Source organism: Zerene cesonia, chromosome 12, assembly GCF_012273895.1.
Source record: "Zerene cesonia ecotype Mississippi chromosome 12, Zerene_cesonia_1.1, whole genome shotgun sequence".
NCBI lineage: Eukaryota > Metazoa > Arthropoda > Insecta > Lepidoptera > Pieridae > Zerene > Zerene cesonia.
In genome coordinates this window covers 5,126,970-5,151,287 of record NC_052113.1, presented here as the reverse complement: position 1 = coordinate 5,151,287, position 24,318 = coordinate 5,126,970, and the positions used below count along the sequence as shown (strand labels likewise).

The 24,318-nt window shown below is 32.7% G+C and overlaps 1 protein-coding gene across 4 annotated transcripts in view; it reads left to right on the top strand.

Annotated features, from left to right (window-relative positions):
* The window catches only part of LOC119830675, a 74,976-nt gene that overhangs the window by 564 nt on the left and 50,094 nt on the right, over positions 1–24,318 (top strand). The window lies entirely within an intron of this gene.

The window sequence follows — 24,318 nt, the reverse complement described above, 5'->3', positions numbered from 1 at the left end:
GGTAGCTAACTCATACAAAAGTACGTTTTTGCAAAGAATTTAAGCAAAAAACTTTTTGTAATTGTTGATAATCAATTTTTGATAAAAATTTGCTTTAACATGTTAACACAACCCTATCCTATAACACAAATTGAATTCATACGTTCCTTCTTTGTACAGTAATTTTAAAACGCTCTTAAAATAGTTAAAGAAGGGTTCATTGTTTCGTTTTGTTATTGATGTTACAATAAATTTCGATGTAGAGATGTGGAGTTAAAACATTGGAAAGTCCTAGTCGGATATTTTGAACATTTTATTTATAACTTACACATGGCGGTTACAACATATATAAATGTTTTAAAGTTTTCAACTCGTAAATCATAGTTTAATATCTGTGGAGAAGCGCATTTTGACAATGTAATAAAAATTCCATATCGCTCCCAATAAATTATCGCAAGACATTCTTTTTATTGAAGTAACGAATGGTGAGATGAGTAATGGTGGAAGTTTTACCAATAAATCATGTTTTTCCTACGCGCGCCACATCCAACGCTGGGGTTGTATTTGGCATACGATGCTCTTAGTTTCTAGTTCGATATTCTTATCTAATGTCTGCAATCAATGGAGCGGAAAATTCAAAGTAATAGCCGCTACATAAGGTGGAGATTGTTTCTTTTAATCCGACAGGCGGCTCTTTTGTAGCGGTAACGCTGGTTCAATATTTCAAGTCAGTTTGTGATTAACTTTAAATATTTATTATATATGGTATGTCCGGTGGGCATTTCACGAAAATTTTATTGTTATTATTTATATGTTCGGTCACAATAATAAGTAGTAAACAGATTTTTTTTTGTAATTCGGTAGCTGATTCAATTTTATGACATTAATAACTTACCTATTATATGTTACGTAATAAAAGTTTCCGTCAAGTCATATTAAATATATTCTGTTAAAACTAATAGATTATATCAATTAATATTTAGAACTTGTAGTAAAGTTTCTTACAGAATTCATTAAAAATACGTTGACACTAGATTCAAGTGAGCAGTCAGGCAATGAGATACCCGATCTAATATTTCAAATAATATCCGATACATTAAAAAATTACATCGGAAATTTCAATGTAATAAAAGCCAGAGGACCGTAAAGGCATTCGGGTCCGGTACTGGCAAAGAAATGGGAAGTGCTAAATGGACCAGTATTCGATGGGCCGTGAAATGACATGTCGGGGCTCACACTTGATGAAGTATTGTTTAGGACGCATGGCTGCCGAGTACGCACTCCGAGCTCTATTGATATTGGATCCCGGATTAAGCATAGCTTTGATTAAATGGACGAACGGCCCAGTGTTTTATTGATTTCACATTTAAATTCAATTAATGAACAAATCGGGATGGTTTACAACAGGCTAAGTTTACCTACCTTTGAACGGAAGTGACACGGGATGTCCATGAGGTTGATTAGATTGTCGTGGTTTATTTAGACGCTTCATCCCTGTTTAATTAATATGTTTATTTATCAACTCGTTCTTGCCATTTATAGACGGATGAAAATAAACAGCGTGCGGTATTACATACCCATGTGAATTAATTTGAATAAGTTGTAGTTGATCGATTATTCATACAAATGCGTGAGATACATGCGATATGAGTCGATATCAAGTTTTTCCAGGTTCGAGTGAATAAAAAGCGTCACAGGAATTATTGATGGAATGGTTTTTCCCACGTTACGGAAATAGGCGCTAGATCGCCACGCTTCAGTACTTTGCTCTTTCACAATTGTCCTTTTGTTCATACTCGACTTCGTCAGGATCTCAAAAGAGCGTATCTCCATTAAATTAAGCTAGTTTGCCGCACTTCCAATCTATTCGTGCTATTTGTTTCAGTTCAGACTTTAAAGTACACTTTCATGTATGTAATTTCTGAAAAACTTTGATTATTTATACCTATATAAAGTTATAAATACGAATGGTTCACGTGAAAACAAATTAATAGCATGTCAATCTAATTAAGAGTTATTACTCCGTTCATATTGAATTACACATTTGTTGATTAATTACGTTCAAAATATTAAGTTTACGTACTTATTTAATTTTTTCATACTAATATTATTATTGATACATTACAAAGGATATTTTTACACAATAATTAAGTGAAAAACATATTGTAAATAAAAGCTTATACGTAATTAATTGTTAAAATCCCTATGCTATTGGTTAAGCTGAAAACGTAAAACAAATATAAATTCTACTCGTAGCGAAAAAGATTTTCAGGTTTTGCCCATGTCTCAGGCCATTGTACAATCTAGTTCCACTAAATGATTAGGAACAGTGAAATTAGCAATTCTGTTCCTTTTCTCCAGTCAACGCTATCGAAGACCACCCGCGAAGGCTATTCCCAACACAATAATATAGACTTTGTTACAATGCGACAGAATTCACTTTATCTAAAGCATTATAGTCCACTTATTTTACTGCAATATTCTCTATAATCATATTAACGTAAATACTTGCGTAAATAATTTCATAAATGGCCAACCGCATCGAGGCTTTGAGCAGACCGGTCAAGATTGTGACAATCTTCGACCATTATGTTATGGTAATAATACAAAGTAAGTAGGCTTTATGAGGTTAACTTCGAAGGCGATTTTAGAAACGTCATAAATAAATCGAATTAATTTAAAAAGTTATTGATTGCCATTTTCAATTTAATTTATTTAAAAGTAGCGCTGCAGCATTCGAATCTCATTAGCGACAGGAACAAAGAGTAAAAACTCAGTGTAATAAATTTAGCGAGGCTCAAGCCGAACGCTTACACTCCTTTTTAATTTGGTTGCTATTGTCGTGGTGTCCCGCTGGGCACCGCCCGTCGGATTTCTTGCTAGGATTCCAGCTGCTTTAAACATTACTTATTAGTCGATTACAAATGGAAATTAAATTTCGACTCCCACGGCCTCTAACACAAATATTTAAAATTTCAATGTAAACAATTGACAATATTCGATTTTGATAGCCGTTCGGAATGCTCTTCAAATTATAGCTCGCAATCAAAGAACAACGGCCCGCCGCTGACCCGACAGATGTGTTAAGTCACAGGTATCCATAAATCAAACAGTTTCTTATGGGACTATTAAGAAACGAACAGCCACTGCAAAGATTTCGTAGAACCGATGTTTATTTTGACCGATTGAGGAGTTCGAAGGGTTTAACCGCCGGGGGCCGTATGAGCAATGTGAATGACTTTGCATTATTATATCGACGCGCTGAGCCTACATTTCGATAAAATTAATAGTTGTCGAGCTATCGATGGCAGCGATAAATTTGTCGGTGTGTGGAAAGGCACTAGATACATCAATCATCTGTTCGGTAATTGAAAACATGCAGCTGCGTTTCGACGATAAAATAATAAGTGACGGAGGAGTTCGTTCATAACCATAAAGTGAAAATAATTTTTATTGTTTCCCGAAACGCGTTTACAAATTTTATGATTATACGCAGCACATGTTTCGCGACCAAGCCGCAACTGTTTACAGATCGTGCCATTCGAGCCACCTTTTCAATTCTCACATTAAAATAGAATTTGAAAGAATCACTCAGCCCCTTTTTTACTTGCAACAAATAAGCAGGTACTAATTTTTTGTAACCGTAAGCCCTTACAAAATCATGTGCTCTTGCGTTTTATTATTACTACTTAGTCCTATAACAATGTACCACGATTTTGGGTGTGAACAAAAAGGTTCGAATCGTTTAACAAAAAATATTATTCTAGCAATAAATTAAAATTATTTTCCCTATGTAAATGTGCTTTTAGTTAAACCAAAATGCTGAAATACTTAAGTCATATTTTGATAAGACTCCAATGTTAAATTTAAATCTGTTATATGATATGTCATCAATAGTTTAATTAATTTGCACGCATTAAATCTATCGGTTCAATGGACCCGCGTCTGGATGTGTATTTGACTTTTATACAAATTTATGTGACATTATTATTGATATATTTGGAGATTCAACGATATATTTTAAAATAGACATGTTTATGTGAAGTTTATGCGAATTAAATGATTAGAAAATAATTTTTGCGCGCTGATATCTGTGCTATTTACCATTTAATATTTATTACTATTATTAAAATCAATTACAATAAACCTTGATGGAAGAAAATTTATTCCATATTATAGATATATCATAAATACATATGTTGCTTCCCAAGCTTGTGTAACTTGATAATCAAATTTTCTCGGTAACAACTCTAGTATATCTTATGTAAATATGCATTTTATTATGGGCTGTTTAAAAATGCTGTTTACCATTCCAATAGTCTATTAGTCAATAAGGCAGGCGGCAAGGCGCATCAAAGTGTGAGAAAGAGTCGGGTCGCCTGCGCCCGCGCCGTGACAAATATAATTTTGACAGCCAGTGTGATATTTCGTGACCAAGTGTAAACGGCCTGCTTTTAAATTGAAAATGATTAGTGTCATTGTGGCGATTTATATATTGTTTCTCTTATTCATCTTATGAATAATCGTTATTTCTATCTATGTTATAAAATACTCAGTCATATTTATATAAGAATAATTGAACTTCCTATTTGGTATTTATATCTGAACCATTCCTATTTAGTATTTTATATCCTCTTAAAATCAGTGCAGTAATAGTTGAGTAACAGTCCTTTTTGCCGCTATTGCTGTTTTTGTTTGCTTGGTTATTGATTTTAAGCCATTTTTTTGTGGTAGCTTTAAAAAGTGTTTTTACTTCTATATAATAAATATTTGAAACGGTTGATATCATCCTATGTATTATACCTATTAAATGTAATTTGATACATTATACGCTGTTCGAATCTATAAACAACGAAAACTGTAACACAACCTCGTATTATTAGAAGGAAAGTTCTCGAACTAAGATTACTAGATTATTCCATCGCTGTAAAATATTGTTAGAGCGGCGTCGAGTTTGCTCAGCTACGGTTACCCACGGTCCGACAATCATAACAACGATGTTATGATAGGAGGCGACCACGAACCTTTGTTTATTTTCAACATTCGACAGCTGGTTGAAGGAAGTGTATACCGTAGGGCAGGTGCACGTTATGATATCAGAAGAAATAACGTTTCGTTGTTCTAATGGTTGGAAAAATGTTGCGTTCTCTTTGGATATCTGTTGATTCATATTTATTGCGGTAGATGAAAGATTTGAAATTGATAAATTTTGTTGTTTGTGTTCGTGGATATATTTAATGATTGTTTTGTTTATGATTTAATAAACAATCGTAGCTATTAAGATAATATGTATTATGTTATGTTGATTTAGACAAAAACTTATTAGAACTGTGTTCATAAATATTAATGTTTGGATTCGATACAGTTCATGACAAAATCAAAAACAGATATTGGCTATCTTATTTTAGAATAAGATAAGTCTATACGTTTCTAGTAAACGTGTTTGATTTATGGTTATGTTTATAATAAATTGTAGGTTAATGTTGAAATATCAGAAATCTGCTTCTTATATCGATCCCATTTGGTTTTATACGCGTACATAGAAAATAATTCTTCACATATATAATGGAACAAGTTTTTTGCCCGCGTTAAATTCGGAGTAGTTTAATAGATGTTATTATACATATAAACCATCCTCTTGTATAACTCTATCTATTAAAAAAACCGCATCAAAATCCGTTGCTTAGTTTTAAAGATTTAAACATACCTAGGGACAGGGGCATGAGGACAGAAAATGCGATTTTGTTTTATACTATGTAGTTGATACACAACGCATAGTTACTTTTCTATTCCAAGTGATCAAAATTCAAAACAGAACTTAATAAGTTAAGGGACTTCCTATTAAGCAACTGGATTGTTTTGAAATGCATTTTGTACTCCATTTATGTGCATGAATTGTTAACTATTTTAAATAACCGGCACTCGGCAATTAGATATGCCTTATTGGGAGGTTACTGCTATTTGTGTATTCGTTTGTCTAAAGCTTCTTTTGGTTAATGTAAATAACAATTTGTGGATAAGTCCAATATGGCATATCAATTTGATTATAAAAAGGAATTAGTGAATGTTAAACAGTGAGAAGGGTAATCTGTTAACTAGTATCAATGTAGTTTTTATGCCAATAGAACCTTTTTTTTAATAGTTTTTGTTAATACATTAATACGAAAAGCAAAAACTTTGTACCCATTCTGACGAAAATTGGTGGACGGAGGAGTAAATTATAATTTATACAGAAGTGGAGCATCATAATGTTTATACATAAATTAATTGATAAAAAATAAAAATTATACACACTACCATGCTTTTGTCAACCTTTACCCATATAATTCTCTTTTGTTTACGGTTATGGCCGAATTTCAACCACTGTGTGAAAATAACTTTGTTGAAACAGAAATAGTAAAATAAAAACACGATAAAGATAAATTAAATAATAGGTGTATAAGATTGAACTCTTAACTGATATTCGCTAATTTATAATTCCAACTTTCGTACCTACTTGAAAGTGTATGAAGAGTGTATAAGAATTTTCTACCAAAGAATATAATGATTGATTTATGAAACATTGTATATTAAGTATTGTAGTCAATCAATCAAACAGTACCATATATTTCGATAAGCATTGATCTTAGCGTTAACGCGAGTGAATTCTGTCAATAAGTTTCCATTACGTACAATATGAAAATAAGTAAATGTTTCATCTTTACTATATATAATGTTTATAATATCTCAAAGAATATGAATGAAATTAATCCACGTGTCAGATTTCATAATGCTTATGGCATATAAACATAAGTGCGCTTTTGCGTCGAATGACTCAAAGTTAAAATGAATACAGAATATCTGTCACAATCTGGAAAAGATCAGATTCAGGACTGAAAAATTACATTTTCTTTAAGGCACAAAGGTGCATTAACAGTATCAAAGTCCTAACGCTATGCTGTTACAATTTCAGTAGTGTAATGTGTCATTTTTTTTTTCTAATTTCGCTAAAAACATTAACAGTACGTACAAAAATAACGTATAGGTTTATGGTTATTTATCTTGCTTTTGTCACTAAAATCTAAGATTTTAGAAGTGCTTCTATCTAACTTCTATATAGCAATAAATGTGAAATATGTCAAAATTGCACCTTTGATTTTTACTTTGATGATTGATTTTTTTATTACAGGTATAAATAAATACTTTTACCTGGGTCCACCCACAATTTTTATTACAATAAGTGTAATTAAATTCAATGTTATATCTAAACGGTAATAATTAATTTCTTTAATACAAATAATAAGTAGACAATTAATAAACCCACCTCCAAAATTTGTAGAAAAGATCTTTGTTACTCTTTCAAGCAATAAATATTTTAAATAAAATTACTGCCGTTGTAACACGTGCTTGCCTATTCTTAATCACTTATACAATAGTCAAGCTTTAATTAACTAGTTATATAGGTAGAATTAAAAAATATAATCCTACCTTATTCGAAATGACGGGGGGCAACACTTGCGCAAGAGCATTGCAGGTGCTTTTAAACCAGAATCATTACGTGACATCAAGTGTCGAGCTCGGGACTGCCTACTTTTATCGCTTAGAGGTAACAGGATGTCATATATTCTACGTATTTGTCGGCTAAGTACAAAGCTTCGCCAACACCTGTATGATAGTTACTTGCTATATTTCATTTACACATATTAAACCACACTTCTCCCATGTTTTAAAGCATGGGATCTATTATAAATTCAGCAATCTCGCGGTTGTTGTAGAATTGTCCTATATTGGCTTTGTATATAGCATCGTAGCAATAACGTTTTAAATCCAGAAAGTCTCTTATTACATATAGGTTTCATAATAAAATCCTGGCTTTACCATCAACTAAAATTCAAGGTTGATGTTTGACTCCCAGGATGCGGACGTGCGGGTGGATCGAAGTTTACTGCCTATAAAATCTTTATAGCCCATTGTCGTCGATTATTATTTAACCCTCATGACTTATGAAGCAATAAATTCGATCTTTTCATAACCGGTGCGCGTTTTGGTTTTATCTGTGAAGATTGGATGAAAGTGAAAGATAATGTGAAATGTCAAGTTTCACATATTTTTTACATAATTTTCATTCAAAAAATATTATGATAAATCTACTTACACTATTTAAGTGGTGTTAAATTAACAAACGATGTGTACCCTGAAAAACATATTGGTAGGCATATATGGAAGGAATTGGATATACTGAGTTGTTAAGGTAATCTGATTACTACACAATAAAGGGCTGATTATTATAATATAAATTGTGAGGTTTGTGTATAGAAGAATGTATAAATGTATGTGTGTATGTTTCATATTTTGGTTCAACGGTAAGAAGCTTTACCTACAACGTAACTAATAAAATACAATAACTGAACTGGAACTAAAGAGGTTCTATACGACGATATCTATTCACCATCCTTATAATGTAAATCAATGGTTCGGGGAGCAAAATAGCTATTCTGGAAACATCTACGGTCGGCGCGATTGTGTTAACTTATTTAATATCGAAGTACTGATTTTATAAGCGATGAAGCTGTCAGATAGTTATCGCGACGCGTCAGCTGCGAGTTTCATGCCTTTTGCCATTTCTTTATCGTCGTTTTCTTAAGATTAAAGGAAATACATAGCTGTCAACATTAAGTGGTATGTAAATTGTCTAGACATATTTTTTTAATTACTTATAATTACTAAACATTTAGTCTTTATGTCTTGCAATATATATATATTAAACTAGCTGCACGCCCCGGCTCCGCCCGGCGTCATTTACCTTTATTGAAATAATAAAAACTATCGTATATTTCGAGTTGTATCAAATTGCACATAGTGTGCAGATTTGATTAAAATCGCTTCAGTAGTTTGAGAGTCTATCGCGCACAAACAACGAGACGCGTAATTATATATAGAGGTATATTAAGATTGAGAAATGTTCTTTTTGAAATATTAATAGATTATTCTCTTTGACAATAATTATATACTTATATCCTACGAATATTATAAATGCGGAAATTTGTGATGGTGGATGTATGTGTATGTATGTTTGTCACTCTTTCATTCAAAAACAACTGAGCCGACTGCAATGAAATTTGGTACATACATAGCTGGACACCTGGAATAACACATAGGCTTTTATCCCGATATTCCTACGGGACACAGAATATGCGGGTGAAGTGGCGGGGCGCAACTAGTTCCAAATAAACTAAAGTGAATAAGTCTCATGTAAAATAATAAAATTACACAGAATCGTATCTGAGTATTATATCATTGAACAGTCAACAATCTTATCATTTAGCAATCCAATGTACGTAGCTCTGGTTGAGGTATGTACCGACATTAATTTTGAAGATCTAGCTTAATAACGGTATACGAATTGCCCTCAAAATAATGAACACGTTTTTATTTAAAACACAGGTCAACCTGAGTGACCGCTCCGCAATTTTTTTTATAAAGTGTATCAAGTATCATGATGTACCTACCTATTAGATAAAAAAACAGTATGAATTTATTACACACACAGTAATAATTTACTTCTAATTATATTAGTTTATACGATGAATTATATTATGCTCCGGGCGCCTAATAAATCAAAACTTTATTGAGTGGTTACACTGAAATTATTTTGCTTGTGCTCGTTATAAGGCAAAAGCCAGTTAAACCTCAATGCACCCTTCCACAAACTTATTTCTATTATGAAAGCTTAAAACCATGTTATATACGTAATTTATTATGACACAAGGTGTTAAAGTACACACATATTTTCATTGCATGTTTTAATTCATTCGGCGATTCATAAAAATACACGGTAATTGCCATCTGCATACTATTTAATCAGAAATACTTTTTGAAGTGATACCTAGCAAAAATAAATGTTTCATGAGCGGTTATCTAAGAATTATTTCACAACAAAAGAACATCAAAGGTTTTAATAGAAATACTTTATTTGCACAATAGACGTACATGACAAAAGTGTAAAATCCGTATGGGCCGATGGCTTATTGAATCCCATGCTCATAGCGTATACAATGTTCAAGACATTCGAGGCATAAAGTTATTTTCACAACAAAGCGTAGGGGTCTCCGAGCGCCTTATATTGGTCCTCTCTTGAGTCGGCCCATTGTAATCTTAATGCCATATTATATTAATGCGATAAACATCTCTTAGACGGGGATCAGTGCTCATTTTTTGTGAATTGTCTGACTCCAATATTGGCGGGAGATAGCTTAACAGAGCCGATAACGACTCTGGTTACTAACTTCTTATCTCCGCCGTTCATCAAAGGGAAGTACCCAATTCTGTAGGAATCTTTTCATGTTACGTATAATATTGATAGAAATAATCTATGCTTTTATCTCGGTTTTTATTTAATAGTTTTATTTATAGCTAAAGTAGTGAGTTGTAAGAGGGTAGAGATAATGTAAAGAAAAGATTTTTATATATTATTTAGGTATTAATTATACGCGATAGTGATAGCCTAATGTTGTTATTTCTCTTTAATTAACATTAAATCATTTATTATAGGTACTTACCGTTCTCATTTCATTGGAAGATTGACGCGACCTTTAATGAATTTACGAGTCATAACAAGACATTGCCCGTAGGATGACACGGCATGAATCTTCAAATTTAGTGAACGTTTATAAATCGTGGCTACATTGTGGAGTCACGTACAATGAAACTTGTGCCTTCTCTGAATAATTGCCGTATTTAACTCAGGCGATTTACTGCCCTTATCTTACAATAGAGTGGGACGTGAACGATATTACAAGGCATTTTAATACTTTGTTTTACTACAAAGTTAAACATTCAGACGTTGATACAATGTCCAACAAGTTGATCATTTGTTCTAAATATTCATCATTGTTTTATTTTAGTTATCGGCAAAATCCATTTAAGAGATCTGTATTTTATAACTGATAGATCAGACATTATTTAATTTGAAAATCATATTTACATTATTTCTACAAAGAAAAGAATAAGATAATATTCTAAAATCAATCGATAACTGTAAAGCTTTCTATTCTTTTCTCATTTAATTTATATTAAACCTTTGGGACTTTAAAATTATGACAAAAATTATCATTTAAAGTTCAGATAAGTAAGGACGGGACATGACTTAGATATTACCATTAAATGATGGGTATTAGATAAGCATTACGATAAGAATTCGATGTAAAGTTATCCCCACTTCGTTTGGGAATTATCACATCTTTATGATGACAACCTTTTACACTATTGAAAGTTAAGTGGTGATATTGTATTACTGATTATATATCAAACACTTATAAATGGGTTGTTCGATATATTTTAATCGAATTTAAAGCATTTATTTTTTCACCTGTATTCATACCGATTAATATTGCGATAATCATTAAAAAAACACGAAAGGAGAGGTGTATTCACAATTCAAATGTATCATCCGTCAAAATGCTCGCGCCTATAATTTAAAAGCAGAATTAATCAAAGCGAGAACTGCCCGTATTGTAGAGTCATAAACGTCAGAATGCTTTACACGTTTTTCGGCCTACTGTAACATTTACCGTATGTTTGTGTACCGCGGCTTTGTGCCGCTGAGTAATCGCCGCTCGACTTACCTTACCGGATTTATGTGTGTGCCTTTCCAGCTTCAACTACAATGGAATATTTAGGGCGAAATAAAATTTCGCACCGACGTCTCATATTTTATTTCGAGTGACATGTGAATAGGTTACTTTAAGGGCCCAAAGTTAAACGCGAGCTTATTCAGAACTTAAAGGTATCATTGAAACGTGAAAGTAGAAATATTTACGTATTTCCTTTGAATGAGGCTTAATTATTTCTTGAGTTTGTATGGTGTTTGCCTTTACGGCGATATAGTTTAGTGCAAATAACCGATCGTCTCTAATTGCTTTGAAATTATTTTCTTATTTATATAGGAATGTGAATTTGTAGCATAAAATAAACTGATAATTATATTGCCCCAGAGAAATGTCTTTGCATCAATAGTTATGAACTAGTCATATTTGTATGGGACTTCTATATAGCTCTATATATCTCCATTATGTTTAGCTGTCCGCTATGCTTAGCTCTATACCTAAGTGTATAGAGGGAGCTAAACAAATCTTTAATCCGTACCACAAGCACTAGTAAGATTATAATCGATATGCATTCTTGATTGGAACGTAAAATTATGAAACACGTACAGCAAATTACCATAATAAATTCAAAAGCTCTCGATGAGATGATGAATGGAGCATATTTTGTTACAATAAGTATTTGCGAGCGCTTGCTGGCTAAGACGACTGAAGCACGTCCTCGGAACTCAATGTTTATTCAAGCTTATTAGATTATAGTGCAACTCTCTCAATTAAGGCACCGAGCAACAATGCTCTTAAATTTGTTTGCGAATAAGCAATGAGATATGAATTTACTTCAAACCATTGCTTTATCAATATTAAACAAAACTTGCTTCGTGTGCTGGCGAAATAGAATAGGTAAGTATAGTTGTATTCTATATTCAGTCGATCGAATATATAAATTCATGAATATTAACCGGCATATATCCGTTACAAAACATACAGAGTTTTAAGGGACCATTTCGAATTTAGTATTCAGGCAAAAGAATAAAAACAGTGTTAAAAACAATGGTTAAATTCTTTAGTTTCTAAATAGCATTCTCTGTAGCAATATGTGAGTTTATATAAGGGGTGAATTTAGCAGAGTTGGTGTGTCGTGTGCTTATCGGAACATGCTTGGCACGTCGTGCAGTACCGAGCCAATTAAACGGCATTTCACACTTCTATTTACAATAATACTAAGATGCGATACGAACAACAAAATTTCTTCGCTTAGGTTGGAGTTCAAACGTAATTACTTACATTTTAACGGTTATTAGCGTTTATTGGGTAGGAATCTTGGTGTGTTTATTTTAAATTTATGTTTACTATGCGTTTGTAATATTATAAATGTAGTTATTGTCACACGCTATACAGTTTATTCTACAAAATGTTGAGTTATTTAAATTAGATTTCTTTTTTTTAGACATGTATTTGATAATTTCTTTCACTTATGATTTTTCGAAAGTTGACAGATCAGTGAATTATCATTTGCATGAAAAATTATAACTATGTATGTGTACATTTTTTCATTACGTCTGTTTATATTTTTTTTCAATTTCAAATAATATTCTGAAAATTCAAGCTACACCAAAGCAACAACGACGCCAAAGCTATGTTCATCTACACAAAAATTGTATAATTTTTATTACACCATTTATTTACATTAATTTGACATATTGATCACCATACAGTTCCGTTCGCGTTATGCCAATTAAGTGGATATTTTCTCACGAAAATCGCGCACTTGTAAAAAGCTTAATTTGAAATTTTTGTATTAATTTGAGTGACTTAAGACTGGTTTTTAAATTTGTAAACTCTTATGACTTTGAAGAATAATAAAAGGAAAAAAAATGCAGTTAAAATTTATTTACATATTCCCTTGTTACCATATCTACTTTAAGATTTACAAAGTAGTATTGAATGCGTTTTATCATTTCCGTTCTATCGACTGTTGTTTCTGTACGTTAGATACTATTCAAATGTAAGCTAGACCTCTCTAGTATTATTACAAGTGGAATTGAAGATAGTTGTGGTTTGTTTATCTCTGACACAGGTTAGATTCAGTCGATTGCACACTGACTCGAACGTTTCGAAACTTAACTCGTTACACGAAGTGGTCTACGGTATAACTATTATTGTTTTTCATTAACTTCGCTCTTGCTTTAATTAAATTAAAATGTATTCAACATTTTAATGAGTGTTCATTGTTTTCGCTAATTAACGATTTTTCTATCTCAACTCAAGGTTAACACCGGGTAAAAAACCTTTTCGTCACGGCTAGAAAGCCTTCAGCCTTGTATTAAGATGGAAAAAAGTTAAAAAGCCTTTTGTCAAACTTTAATCTCACAACTCTTGAGTAACTGTGAATTCTTTTGTACAACCCAATAATTAATGGATCAGTCTAGACGTCTGTGGTATCGGAGCTTGTTAACAAATCGAGTGTACGAGGTGAATCGCCGTTTTCTTTTTAAGAAAGACGTTCAAAGATTAAGCGTTTCAGGAGTGGCGTGTTTCGCGTGTGCGCCGTGCATCCATTAATGTAGCCAGCCGTGGTGCTGCCTGCAAACAAATTACCGATGCAAACACGTCGCAACACGCGAGTCTTGAAAGCCTTTTGCTTGCTTTGTCAATTTCTCTCTTTACCTTTCGAGTAATTTGATAAATGTTATTGTTATTGCCAATACAAACAGGGGTAATTGTTTAAGTGACTCACGCTATGCTACAATATTGCTCGATTCACTTTTCCTTTGAATTGATAAATACAGGTCAGGCGGTCGGGTCGCGCGATAAGGACTCTGTGTCACGAAATCGAGCTGTACTTGTGCAAGAGAACATATCAGATAATGCTCCGCTGTTAGGATTTAACAGTTGAGTCAGTTCTGCGAACAAGTTAAAATTGGAATATTGGCTTTTGCCAGTAAAAGATAAAATAAAATTATCAGGCGAAGTTTCAAGCCGTCCCATAGGACATGTGATAAGTTGCTAAGTCGCTATAGAATTGATAGATATCCGTTTTCGATTAAATGTTCAACGATTTGATAATTTTTCGAAACCCGATAGTTATCAACATATGTATTTGTATCAGTTTGCTATATTGAAAAAATAAATGTTATATCAATATATCGTTAGACAAATTCGCATGATAAATTATATACTTTTTTGAAGCAAGATGAGAAGAGAGAGTTCATAGAGTAGCTTATATCGTAAAAAGTCTAGTAGATTTTTCTAAGACGTGAATAAATAAATGACGATAATTTTCTGCTGTTTATACAACAATAAAGCATTTAAGCAACTTTAAGTGTGCATTTCAATTAATATATCCCACGAGAAACCGGTGATCTTATAACGTCTCCGCGAAAGCACGTACGTTACATAACGTAGAGGGGGAAGGGGATGCAACATCGCTATACTAATTTCGTATCCTCATGGGCCCCATCCGCCACCCAACATTTGCCTGTTGTAAAATCCCATCTTACTGAACGGATTACATACTTTAAGGGCGCAACAAAGAAATCAATTTATAAAAGCGTTCGGATTTCATTTCGATTCCGTGCTACTTCAGTAAGGCTATTGTTTGTGTAAAAGCGGTTATAAACATTGAAGAATAAGCGGGGATTTAGCTAAAGAAATTTTGGTTCGGTGCGTTGACATACTTATATTGAATTGTGAGGAAATATATCTATGCGTACTTGAGAGAGAAGTAAATGAGCAAATTTAAATATTTATTATTATTGATTTAATATTGAATGAATGAATGTATAAATGAAATGAATTTGATTGTTTCGTAGAAGAACTGTATAGAGTTATAAATAATACTTTAAACAAAAATAATATACTACAATCCTTACCTTTTAAATTGATGTACTTGATTGTTCAATCGTCAGTATAAATAATTAATTACAAAACATTGGAATAAAGCCTAAATTAAAGTAAAATACTTTAAAAAGCAGTACTTGAATCATGTAAAATTTTTAATGACTCCATTATATTTTTATAAGCACCATAAAAATTATGTAACGAATTAAACGAAAACAACAATTTCGCAAAATAATCTAGAATTGTATAACGACTGTGTAAGGCATAATAACTTTTTCGATATCCTCAAACGGTTATCAAAAAACTAGATATTACATTTCAGATATGTCACAGAACTGTCAATTAGTATCTCATGTCCACTGCAGTCATAGGCAAAACTGGTGTGTATGACAGATGTACAATATATTGCGAATATTCGGAATAACATTGTATTTTAGTATATACTGATTATTATGAGTATACGACATACCTATAAGAGTTGTTATGTTCCGCGTATGAGATACAGTCTATTGTTATGTTCCGCGAAGTGTTGAATGGCTTTTTGTATAATTTCGTAGTTCAGCAATATTATCTATTTGGTTGTATATTAATTGAAAATCCGACTTTAGTGCATTTAATGATAAGGTAAGTTTATAAGCTTTTTAAGAAATTTTCAATAAATTTTCCTTCGTTATAAAATAACAACTCAAAAAACATTTCAAGTGGACGGAACATCTGTTAGTTGACTTGTGACCTTATATTATCGATGCTTAGGTGCTTCCTACAACATACTTTTCACGATGAAACATACAATATACATTTGATAATAAAATATTGTATTATAAATATATAAAGCGACAATTCTTCACTACGTAACATCTGCCACTACGTAATACGTACTATAAATATAGACTCTTAAAGGTAGTTAAATAGATACTAACAAAAATTAAAGGTTAACGATAAATAAAGAAGTAAGTAAATTGAGTTCTAAATAACAGTGTATTTCATTTATACTCATTAAAATAACAGATACATAGACATACTAAATTCTTTAATTAAAACAACTAAGTACGTAATGAATAATCAAACTGTTCTTGTCTGTATAACTTTCGTTTAGCAGACAAAGTTCCTCCCAAACTAGGAACACAATAGCACGTAGAGTGAACAACGTTTCATGCATAGCTCATACTTCATACCTTCTGAACCTTCCAAGTAAACTCCATATGGATTTGACGTTACATTTGTGCTTCCCGTGTATGTATTATTTAACCTAATAAAGTACCAGGAAGGTCAGTTGCAAAGATCTAATCATCATTATACTTATATACATATAATTATATAATAGACCATGCTCTAGTTTTATATCAGAAATAGGTACCTACGTTTTGTAAAGTTCAATATTCATGAATGACTGAAATATCTTTCGGTCAGTTGACGTAGATGGGGACCAAAGCAGCCATTAAACGGGTATACTTGTGTATAAGTCGTTAAAGTTAATTATTTCGAAACCTCTATTAATTCATTATAAATCGTCGTAGGTCGGGACAACAAAATATAACGGTTACCAACTGAATATTCTTAAGAATTTAATTGAACATTTAACATTATAGATCCATTCTATAAGTTTACAATTTATATTATCTATATAGTTGAGTATAAAAATAAAGAGGTATAAAACCTCTCGTTTCCTAGAAATGCTACGTTTACGGTTTTTGAATATCATCCGCGGAAGGTTCATAAACTTCAAGCGGGTTTCTTATCATAGGTGCTTCACATGTTTCACCCCCTTACACATTCTAACGTACTTTCGTGTGCACCACCGTGTACACCACTTGATGCTTAGATAACCGTGTCTCCTTGAGTGTTTAAAAAAAGAAATATAGAAAGAGGTCGGTGCATCTCGACGAATATTGTTTTACATGTTTTGGTTTTAGTTTTAAGGCGACAACAGTTTTCGATCATGAATGTGACACTATCTATGTCAAGAAAGTACTAGTAGTTGAGTAGTGTTTTTTGTCTATTTTCAGCACTTTTTTTTTAAATTAGTATTTTGTAATCTTCTGAGTTTCGATCAACAGTTTTCTCACGTCTTTAAAATCGTAAGCTCAACACGTACAGCTTTTTAATGTACCATATATGGCACTGTAATTTATAAACCCATTCTTTTCAATGTTGCGTTTGGAATAAGAATGGTCATAACTTCCTCGATATCAATAAGATATCCGCAAACCGCAGAGATGACGAAATCAGTGACTAACTAACCGCACTCGGAATATCGATCATGGGGCGAAGCAGTTTTCAAAAACGCATACAGACCGAAGAAGTCCACTTTAATCCAATCACGTAGCTTACAAACGGACAGACGGACTGATGCGTCACGTGCACTCTTCACCAAGCAACTTCAATTTAGTTAAAAGTGGAAGCTGAGTGCTTCGTACACGCTGATCTAACTTCCCTATACTGAATTCGGTTTAGCTTTTTGAGACCCTGAGGAACTTTGCGCCAGGGAATTGCAGACTCAAATTGGAGCGACGATGAATGCGGAAATCGGGCTGCAGTTTATTATGCAATTTAAGCGAATGCTTTTTGCATGGATAAAACTTGAGATATGAGTCATCATTGTTTAACTTGATTTATCGTATTTTCTGTAAAAATAGTATAAGACAAGTAATTAGTGCGTTATGGCTCATGCGTCAGTATGACTAACGTTTGATACAATTTGCAATTTTCGTGCATCAATAATAAATCTGAGTTAAATATAAAATATTCGCAAATATGCAGTGTGCGGTAATTTGTAGAGAATTAAGACTTAAAACCTGAATTAATACGTAAGCTTGAAGCTAATGCTGGCGCTGCGAGTGGGAGAACTTACGTTTGAAGTTTTGCATAAAATGCACAACCCACGTCTATAGATAGAGAAGATTAAAATTGAGCCACCGCTTGGAATTAATTTTAAATAAATGCTTTTTAATGTTGTTTTTGATACTTAGCTAATATGTAAGTTCTTGGTTTTCGTAGTAATATTTAATTGGTTTAAAGGCATGTTTTATGTCGAATCGCAATAGGTATACGATCTAAGAGCATAATGGTCTTTATCTTTGTGATATATACAATTTATCTGGGATAGAGAATTATCTATGATAGGTATGCAAAGACAGTTATTTTATCTGATAATGGAAATAAACACAAATGATCAGTCACGTTCCGTATAGGATACAGCGTGCGTTTTATTTAAAGTGGTATTTGTTCTACGAACCATTCGATATTATTCATAGATTTTTTTTATATTAAAATCAAGTTCCTTTAACAATAGCCGCCGACATGTGTTTCGACACCGTTACCGCCCAACGTGATTAACATACAGTTACCGACTCAAAGTTCTTACATGACATGATGCGCTAACATTGTAACAATGCTTTTTGGGCCACTGCTTAGAATAGTCACAATTGGAATTGTCTTTTGCTTATAATCTGTGTGGTCTTTGAACAGAAAATAGGTTATATGATTAATGTATAATAATTCTCAAGAACATAGTCCACATCACTACACGAATATTATAAACATGAAAGTTTGTTTGTTTAGATGTTTGAGCGTCAATCACACTGAAACTACTGAACGGATTTTGCTGAATGCTGCTGAATGCAGCTGAATTGGGTGAAAGGATATTTTTATCCCGATTAAAGGCTCCCTTGTGATAAAACAGGAATCTTGGTATCCGGACAGAAAAAGAACAATACTTAAAACAGCTCTTTGATTTTAAATTTATTTTACCATTAGAGGGGTTGAAAACATAGGTCATTCTATATATCGGGCACATACGGGCGAAGAAAAAATTTACTTTTAAGATTAAATACGAAGAAAAGAATAAGAATAGAAATTTCCTAATTAGTAAAATGTTTTCATTAGAATTTATTCCTACACCAATTTGTACGTATCTTATTTACGTTGTCAATATTAAATTTTAGTCAACGCTGCGTTCTAAATGAGGAGCAGTGAAAGCTTTTTGTAAGTGTGCAAGAAAATTAATTATCTTTTCAAGTGTCGCACGCCCACGCACCGTCGAACAAAACTATTTATGGTGTACCGTGCAAGTTATAATTTATTTAATATGCAGTCAGCCCATTAAAAGGTATTCAGTCTCAGTGTGTATAATGACGCACCCAAACTCCATAGAAATTCCTAGTTTTTCATACAAGCTGTTTGCACGTATTGCTTTTAACATGTTTATATACAATTAGCTTCAGTTGTATGTTCGTTTCTAATCGACTCCTTTTGACTTGATTTTGCACCACTTTAAACTCGATAGATTTAACACAAATTTTATATATTTATTCACGATCGGTGAGAATACACCAATCCATGAGTTTACTAAATAAATAAATAAATAAATTGTTTTATGTATACTCTGTATGAGAATGGAGATTATTTAGTTGATACTGTCCTTACAGCGTATTTTTAAGTATCATATTTCAGTATATTTATTAGAGTTATTGTAGATTTTTGTCATATCGCAATGCTTTATTTGTTATTTATACATCTCTAACACGCCGAAAATAAGTATATTCTAAGGCGAATTACTGTTAATGTTAAAATAACATTAGTCTTCATGCATTTGTATGATATTCAATCCTAAATATCCACTCTTCTCGGTTATACTATAATTTCTGTACATAAAATACCAATATAAACGATAAAAAACCGATGTTAAAGGTATTTTAAGTTGAAGATGAATGTTATGACAGCATTAACCTATCATTAAAATTCAATTCACCTCCGACGTATGAGTTTTCTCACATGTACCACCTGTTGTCGTATGGGAGTAATTTAATAATCGTAAAAGTTTGTTCGTACATGTCAGTTATGTTTTGTATGAGTTTCTGTTAGGGCTCGGGAGGACATTTTTTTAACGTCACAAAAATATTAAAATGTAGAATATTTCTACCTGTTGTTTTTGTACCTGTTAGTTGGGAATTTTGTATATATTTAACGAAACAAATGTGCAATATATTGTACAATATGCTGCTTTCAATTATTAAATTTAAATCACTCTCAATTTATGATCTCTCAAAAATTTTAAAGTTCCAAAAACATCATCACGAAAGGATCGTTAAAAATGATTGAAATACGTTTTATGACATGCATTTTTACAACAAGCCACATATGGTATTAATATTATACTACATTGCGTCTTAACAAGATCCCCGTCTCATTTTACTGCCAAGATATATGAGATAACACAAAAACAAGGAACTAATCGAGGTCTAATTGCCGCTAGCGCCCGTCATTATCTACTAATATAATATCAACTTATAATAGCGACGTCCATCGGTTCACTGCACTGGGAAATTAATTTAAAGTGCATGGGTGTGGTAATTATAGAGCAAGTAGCTATTAAGATTACAAGCGGACGCATTGTAGGTTTTGCATTTAAATATTATTAGTACTTACATGTTCTCATTTTATAACGATTCTTAATCGTTTTCTAATCAACTTTATAGCGTATCATAGATTGAGTTTATGCTCGAGTAGCTAGTAAATTGATATCTAATACATTCCGTACAATTTAAAGACCCATTCAAAAACCGGATTCGTTGAATAGCTGAGAGCTAACACGATAAGAAATTTATAAAAAATGTGCGTTAATTATTCTTTATGCTAGAATTGTATAGGTTTTTGTTTCGGGCAACTTTGAAGTTAAGGATTACGCCACGCCCAGCACCGAAACCAAATTTTGATTGGTTGGGAACACTCTTTGTTTATAGCGCATTGCTTTTATTTAAACCACCATTCAAATTAGCGCTTACTGGTTTTATAAAGCTCATAAAATCGACCATTATAAATAAATAAAATGATGCTTACTGCATTAACTGATGTGGTTTATTGCGGCGGATGTGAATCGGGTAAAAGGAAACTGAATAATTAGTAAGTTTTTTATTTGTTATCAAATATATATTATTTATTAGATTTACCATACAGGTATTTAAAGGAACTGCTACTTAAAATGACTTTTATGACTTATGGACAGCATTTAAACGCGTAGTTGTACATTTTAAATTTCTTTGGAATAACTGCATTTGATGTGTTACATAAATAAACGTTTTAAGCGCAAATGTGTAAATTACCTTTTTGTTTCTTCTCAACCTCGATTTAAAATGCATTTTACTTACCGCATTCACGTGAGTTTCTAATTTCTATTACTAAAAAATCTCATATTTCTTAAAAATTTCATATTTCTAAAAAATTTTATATTTCTAAAAAATTTCTACGTTTAATCATAATTCCTGAACATTGTACACTCACGCTTTGTATCTTCAGTCGATTTCATAAGCACGCATCCTCGATATTTCGGTAAAGTAAAATACGCCGTGGGCATGAGTTCTCTGGCGTATGCGTGATAAGTGTGTGTACCTTCAACATGCTGGTCTACTCTTGTTTGCTCGGATTAGTTATCCATTGCTCTATGTTACCAGTCTATCCCCTGACGCATCCTACAACCAGGTTTTTTACCAAAATAATAATGGAATATAAATCTCCTTATTAGTTTAACCTTCTTTTATATTTTACATCAAATACACCCCTATTATTTCCATTGCGTATTTCATATTGTTCTCATGTATGAAACGAAACTTCGATACAATTTTCACAATAGAGCACCGTTCGAAACTTACAATGTACAACTTTTAATTACAAATATAACTAAAGTGTCGGATGAAAAGTTGTATATCAAATGGGTGTTGTAAAGTAGGTCAAGTAGAAACGCTATGTTGCTACCCTCAAATGATTGCTAGAGTTTTCAAGTGCGTGTGTCACGCGTGCGGCTTGAATTTTGAATGCGTATTTTATTATATTGGGATACTGAATATTATAGGGACGTTCAGAAATGATCATGACATTGTGAGTAACTTGGAATGTTAGTAACATTAACCCGTAGTGGGTTAATGTTACTAACATTCCAAGTCCAAGTCGTCGTTCAAAATTGTTATGCCTAGACACAAAATAATAAAATTTAATAAGGCCCTGGTCTATTTGCGTTTCAAATAGTTTAATTTGTTCATTTACTCTTCCACTAACACTCATTAAAAAGTATTGTTAACGCAAGCTACAAAAGCGAAGAAATAGTTTTACCAACTAACATCCAGCACTGAGCACATTTCTTCATTAGCGTGGCGTTCTTCTGTGTATTGTGTTAGTACTTGAAGTTAGTTAAGTTTAAAAGCATGTAGCTGCAATTGGTGCAAATAAGATTTGAGCCGGACACCGTTTGTGTTGCAAGCAACAAGTAATCCAATTGCTTAGTTGAAGTCTAGATAATTAAGATGCCATTCCTGGGTTTGACTTCGTTTGATGATATAATAATTAAACAAAATTTGTATTTGTTCGTGCCAATAGTATCAAAATAATGTTCCCGTATATCGCAATTAGCGGTATATTAATAACATACGGTCAATGACGTGAGTTTTTGGTGCATGTTCAGCGAGGTGAACGGATTAAAACGCGCTCTCACGGCATTAAAACGTTTGGTAATGTAGCATAATGAGTGTCAGCACGCATGCTTTTGTCTACAACACACCGTGACTGCTTCTAAAATGTATTACATTGGATTTTTTGAAACTGCCGACTCGAGTGCACGGAAGTCACTAGTTTTCTCACTATTTGCTACCGCGACGCTGATTGCTTCAAAATGATACGTGCGTGGAAAGGGTACGTGGAAAGGCGTGTCCTTTGTATTAGAGCTTTGTTTAAGACTTTGTTCTCTAGATCAAAGAATACTCGGCTAGGGGTTCACGGTAAGTAGTCTGTCGAGATACGGAGTGCATACGCTGTTTCCTTGTTCAAATGTTACACAAAGACTATCAAAATTGCTCTTATAATTAAGTCAAAAGACAAGCATGCGTAAGATAATTGACATAATTGGAACTGTTGCATTAATATACTCTGTATATATACATATGTATTTAACAAGTTTCTTATATTATCGATTTTAAGGTATTATACAATCGATTTACCGACTCGTTACAATTCATATAGTCTGAATATATCCGTCTGTTTATACCGTATAAAAATTCGATATGAAAAGAAATATTTATGGATAGCAGTTTTTAAATAATTCATACGTTGGTATCGCCTATTCAGTGCGACACAGACCGGCGCCTAATACATATTTAATAATCCTTTACCACAAGTAATAAAGACAATCAAAGAGTCTCCACGGCGGATAAAATAAATTCTGTTTTCTTGGAAGGGAATCATTGCAAGCGTGCTGTGTAAAACGATCAATACATTGATAACTCGCGACCTTACCCAAAATCGAATTGTAGCTGCTCAGCTTTGTATGGAAAAAACTGAGCCGGTAATGGGATCCGGCCGTCACGAAAATAATAGCTAATTTGTTACAAATAAAAAACCTGCAAATGGGCCTTGGAGCTATAATAAAAACAGAGATATGGTGCGGTGGGTCGATCGAGAAATGAATTTAGATTACAGGTTACTGCCGGCTAAAGTGTGGGTTGCCTCTTCACCTGTAGTGAAAAAAACACAGGATGAAAACAGTTCTCGTTGCGCTCTTGTCATGTTGAAACCAGCCGTTGCAGTCGTTTGTCATAGCAGCTTATTATAAATGTATTTGTTTCACAAAAAATACCATCTTTGAGCTCCTTTGATGTGTTCCGATTTAAATTCTTTGATATAATATATTATATACCTTTTTCTGAACTATATATATGATGTTCAAAAGTTGTGTTTTGTTTTGTGACTAACTAATTGTTTAACGTATCAACAATTGTATGACCAGTATATAACTAATCAATTTGTAAATTAATTAATGTTTGAAAAGCTTTTCTTTGCATAGCGGTCAGCGAAATACAAAAACATATTTATGTGCAATTCAAGTGCTAATTATTTCAATTTTAATATCTGTAATGCTGAAAGTTTCGTTATA